We start from the raw sequence: 6004 nt of genomic DNA, 5'->3' as shown, positions 1-6004 counted from the left end.
GTGTGCTAGGACGTTTTTTTCATTCCTTGTGCACTGCCTCACCTGTGACACAATACCGGTCGACAGGCTACAGCCAACCGTTGGGTGCCACGTCCTAGGCGGGGAGCAGTTTCATATATAAGGGCTGGGATTTTGCCCCCTCGGGGTCGTCCTCTTCATCTGTAAGCTTATGCTCTCCCTCTCAAGACGCATAAAAGCTTTACTGCAGAAGGATCCTGTGTGTGCTGCGTCGTTCCTGCTGGCGAGAGGTTGCGTGGGACAGGAAGGCATATTCATTCTGAGTCAGCTGTATCTTCAGCCTTTTAGAAAAATGTTTCCAAGAAAAGCTATATTGACTCAGGTCAGCTTGTTGCCAATCTGTTGCTCCCCAGGGAAATGATGTTGCTTTCCTCTTGATTGAACTTCCTAAATTCTTTAGTTAAAAAGCTGTACCACAAGTTTGAAAATTACCCATTGGAGTCATGTAGTGAACTGTCCATGGCTTCTGCCTTCAGATCAGAGCATGAGGAACAGGTTACTGTGTACACTGCACAGTGAAGTAGGATAGGCAATAGCTACATCACAGATTAAAGTTTTAGGGAGTCAGCTGTAGGGGACACTATTATGAAGAAAGACCTGATACAAGCAGGGTGAGTGATTTTGTAATTTCCCAGCATGTATTAATTCATGTATGTGAAGAAAAGCAGACCAGATTGTGGGGGTGGACAATTTGGGTACGTTAACTTGAGCCAGTGGATATTGAATTACCAATTAGGAGACTGTCCTGTGGAGATATGTGGAATGCTTACTGATATAATTAAGTCAGCTCAGAAATTTGAGACATAAACCATTGGCTGTGCTGTGTTTGTCAGTAGTAACACTGCACATAGGAACAAGGTCTTATTAATGCCATTCTCTCTACTAGGAAATGTCTGCTTTTTTCCAAAGTTAGTATACCTATGTGTTTTTAAAAATATATTTATCCTTTTAAGAAGTCAATTGTTGGTATTGCTTTTTTAATTTCATTTTTTTAATGTATCACTGCTCTATTCTCTTGTTTGTTTCTATTCTCCAAAGTTTCCTCATCATTAAGAATTTCATTCCTTTTGCTCAGAGGCTTTGATATTTGTTTCTGTTTAGAGCAGTGTCTTCTATAGCTGAGACTTTGGTCACTGTATGTAGGTAAGACTTGCTTTAAAGACCTAATCCTGCCTCTGCTGCACTATGCCTTCAAGTCAGTCATATACCTCCTTTCAGGCTGGGCCCTACTGCTCAGTGTGAAGGAAAAGACATTAGTGAATGAGTGTCTTCTAACCTCCATGGCTTTTTTGTGGGAATTACAAGTAAAGAGGGACCTGTGTAACAGTTGAGTTTCATCAAACAACTTTGAAGCTGGTGTAGTCACAGTACAGAAAGGCTGTGGAGGAAAGAAAGTGGGAGCTTTCCTGTTTTGACAGTAGTTGGCTTTATCAATGAGTATTCAGATAATCAATTTTAGATGATCAGTAAAAGTCCAAAGTGGCCATTTTGGGAAGTTCACAGACTAGGGCAATCAAGAATCTGGATGTGGATTTATTTACTGAATTTATTTCTGCAGTTACACTAGTTCAACCAGCACAGAAGATCTGTACAAACTGGTGTCGTTGTGCATAACAGGATTATTGTTATATTTTTGTCTGAAAGTGCACAACTTGAGAGAAAAAATATGAATATTTGGTGTGCACTAATACATATGTCTAGTCCCTGAACAATATTGGACCATATAGCCTGTTCAAACTTTTTAAGTAATTTTTGAGATTATTATTAATTATTTGAACCTTTTCACTTTTTCTTACTGCTAAGTCTCAAACCCTGGGACAAATGGCTGAGGTGCCTGTCTACCAAAATAAAGGAGATGCAGCTGCCAGTTATCCATGACATTCCTCAGTTCCTACCAGTTACAAGATGTGCCTGGTAGAATTTTTCTCTAGCCCAGGGGTTGGTCTGTCTCTCAACCACCTTTCCTTATGTAATCCAACCGTTTTGTTAACTGGTCTTTTTATCTATCATTTACCCTTCTGACTGATAGGTTATTTCTCTTCATGGCTGATAGGTTATTCCTATGCATTTGAAATATGCCAGTTTAATCCAGATTAGGTTGTATTAAATGAGGTTTATTTGGGAAGTCACCTGGGGAGGTGTAGCTGAGGGGGGAGAGAAAGACAGAAAGGGTGTATGCACAGAGAAGGAAGGTAAGGGAAAGAGCAAGAGGAGACTAAAATGTCTGGATTGTACAGGAAAGAGCCTCTAGGAGAAGGCAGCCCAACCCTGGGCTGTAAAGTTCAGGGTTGGGCCGGGTTATACCAGATAGGGACTGAGGGGTGCTGGGTAAACCTGGAGGCCAGGTCTGTTATAATGTGTAAAATATACACCTCAGATTCTTGTCTAGAGCACTGACTTCATGATCTGGTTTTACCCTCTACACTCCTCTCTCCTTACTTGGCTTGGATCATGGCCACTCTGAAATTTCCCAGATGCCCCTATGTCTTGCTATGCTTTCCCTTTTATCTATAACAAAATTTCTACTACACCATAACTAGGGGAAGCCATGTCTTTTCATTTCTTTTTTTTCACTCACCTCTCATCGACCACTTCTTGCTTTCAAATTAATGTCCACGTTTTGCTTTAGTTGTTGTTACTGTTTTATTTGGCAAAAGTTTGGCTACAGGACTTCCTAGCTATGAGGTAGGGATGGCTCCACTGGATATTGAGTATGTAATGTAATTTGCTTACAAAGTTCCCTGTGCCTTTGAAGAGTAACAGAAAGTACTCTGCGAGACTGGAAAGTTCTACTAAAATACAAATTTCCCAGAGTAGGGCTGTCTGTCCCTAGGTGGAAGGGAAGAACTGGGAAGGCCTCAGCTGTCAGAGTCATTTGATCTCTGATCCCTTAGTACAGGAGCTGTTTCTTTCCTGAGGCTCAGCTTGGTTGTCTAAGCTAATGAGGGGCTCTGGGCAGGCCTGGCAATCAGGAGAACCAGTGGTAGGTAGCTTGTAGGCTCTTTCCAGGATTGTCCTGATATAGCTGTAGAGAGCAGAGAGGGAGACCACAAGCCATGTCATGATGCATATGGGGGCACTGTCCCCAGACCAGGAGGAGCATGACTGCTGAGTCTTAATCTGCTTGGACTGAGATAGCCTGTGGGTGAGACTGTGGTTCAGTTGGTCCATGTGTTTACTTGGGCAGAGGCCCTTGGCCTTTTACCCTACTTGAGTGTGTATTCCCTGGATGAGTGGGTGAAAGGGGGAAGGGATGAGATGTGACAGCAAGACACTGAAGCCTTGGCAGTGGAAAGCTTACAATATCACTTTCCAGTATGCATACACAAGCATTGCTTTTAGTGTGCAGTAGGAAGACATACTGAAAAACTGAAGGTCTGGTTTCTAGAAGGTTTGAATTAATTTCTCATTCAGTTTTGTGTGACAACTTTTATAAATAGTTTTGAAAGTGGTATAAAGGAAGTGATGGGGATCTTCCTTTGGTAACACTTGATCAGAATCTTTTTACCTTTCCACTAACACCATGTACCTCGGCATGATTCAGAATACAAAAGAAGTTTCTGAGATACAGAGGTTTCCCAGGTGTGCTTGGTGTCAGATAGGTGGATAGGTGTTATACTTGAGGTAAAAATTGCACATATTTAGTGTATGTATCTGATGCATTTGGACATATTACCTACATCCATATAACATCATTACCTACCACCAAAAAAGAAAAATCCAGGAAACCATGTTCTCTATGCATTCTTTTTTTCTAACCACAAAATGGGTGTGATAGACTAAACCATAAAAACTACATTCTATAGAATTTAACATAGGTTAACAACAGAAGAAAATCCTGATTGGAGGGAAATGTAGCTGTAACGTGACACTGATATTTGTGGTTTTCAGGTTTGGAATATTTATAACTTTTTGGCTCAGGTGAGGGTGGGGGTGATTCAGCTAAGCATCTGAGTATATTTTTGTGGTCCTGATTAATCAGTAGTGAGCTGACTACAAAAATTCTTATCACTTGCATTGTCCTGGTGTTTGAATTGTGTTGGAACTCAGTGGAAGCCATAACATAAAGGCTTTACCATATTGCTAAAATTCATAGAATTTCTCTTGAGTATAAATAGTTTCATAATGATGAAGATGACAGAGGTGTGCAAAGGCTTCATTATACTAAACACATTCATAAGGTTTCTCTCTAGCACATATTCTTTCATAATGAAGACTACAGAATTGTGCAAAGGGTTGACCATACTAAATACACTCACAGTGCTTCTGTCTTAGCATTTACATTGCTGTGAAGAGACTTCATGAACAAGGCAACTCCTATAAAAGCAACCATTTAATTGGGGATGGCTTACAGTTTCAGAGATGTAGTCCATTTTCATCATAGCAGGAAGCATGGCAGGCATACAAGAAGACATGATGCTGGAGAAGAAGATGAGAGCTCTGCATCTTGATCCACAGGCAGCCAGAAAGAGACTGTCATCCAGGGAGCTACTAGGAGGATCCATTCAGTACTAGGTAGAACTTCAAAGCCCACCCGCACAGGAATGGACTTACTCCAACAAGGCCACACCTCATAATAGTGCTAGTACCTGAGGTAAACATATTTAAACTACCACATTCCACTTCCTGGCCCCAATATGCTTATTCAAACACATGAGTGCATGGGGACCATATTTTAGGATAGCATAATGCAAAATACATGAGGTTCAAATGAACAAGTCTCCATCATCTATAGCAGTCTCAAAAATGTTAAAAGTCCAAAGTTGAAGGCTCTTTTGTGATTCATCTCATCATGTAACTGTAATCCCCTATATTTTCAAAACAAATAGCACATCATATATATCCAAATTCACAGGAAGTACACTGCATTATTCCCAAATGCCATTGTGAGGAAATACTGTGCCAAAAGAAGAAAAAAAGCCAGCAGGGCAATCTCCAAAATCTCCATCTCCTTGTCTGAGGTCAAAGCATTATTCAGATCTCTGACTCCTTTCTGCTTTCGTCAATATTACAGATTGATGTTCCAGAATCTGGGATCCACACATGGTCTTATGTGGATCTCTAAAGAGATTGGGTCACTTCTCCAGCTCTTCCCTCTATAGCACTCTAGGTTCTGGTTGACTCCACTCTACTGCTGCTGCTGATCTTTCTACTCATCCCATGGTTCTGACATCTTCAATATGCTGGGTTCTCCTGCTGCAACTAGGCTTCACTGCTTTTCTCTCATACACTCCCTTCATGGTACCAAGCCTTAGCTGTTCTCCATGACATTCATGCCTTAAAACCGGTGCCATGTTGGTGATACTTACACATGACCAAGACCAGGTGCAGCACAAGATAAAACCTTGGTTATCTCTGGAACACAGCTTCTTGTCCTCTTAGAAAACATGCCCCAGAAGATTTCACCTTTGTGATGCTGGTTTCTTCTTCACCTCAGCTAATTTTTTTTTTTTTTTACTATAGCTAAGCAGTATCAGCTGTGTCAGTAGTCCCTTCTAGTCTTGCCTCTAAAGCCACAGCCACATGGACAAAGCTGTTGAATTCTGTGCTTGCTGTGGCTGGAAGATGTCCCCTTTTATTACATTACCATCAGCTTTCTAATTTTGAACAACTTCACTGCCTAAGCTTGGCTGTACTGGATCTTACTCAGTAGTTTATCCTTGAACTCAGAGATCTGCATGGCTCTGTCTCCTGAATGCTGGGATAAAAGGTGTGTGAGTGTGTGTGTGTGTGTGTGTGTGTGTGTGTGTGTGTGTGTGTGACAGTTTGCCTGTACCTAAGATTTTCTTTACCTAAAACTTGTTTGTGACCAAAATGACTTGAAACAGAAATCTGCTTTACTCTCATCTCCTGGGATTTAAAGCATGTACCACCATGCCTGAACCTAAGTATTTCCTTTTAGATCGTAAATTGATAATAATAGAATAGTAATGACAATCCATCCTTTGTCAATTTGACACATACTTGTATCTCCTTACGTCCACAT

Source organism: Arvicanthis niloticus, chromosome 19 (assembly GCF_011762505.2).
Source record: "Arvicanthis niloticus isolate mArvNil1 chromosome 19, mArvNil1.pat.X, whole genome shotgun sequence".
In the NCBI taxonomy this organism is placed as follows: Eukaryota; Metazoa; Chordata; class Mammalia; order Rodentia; family Muridae; genus Arvicanthis; species Arvicanthis niloticus.
This window is presented reverse-complemented; position numbering follows the sequence as displayed.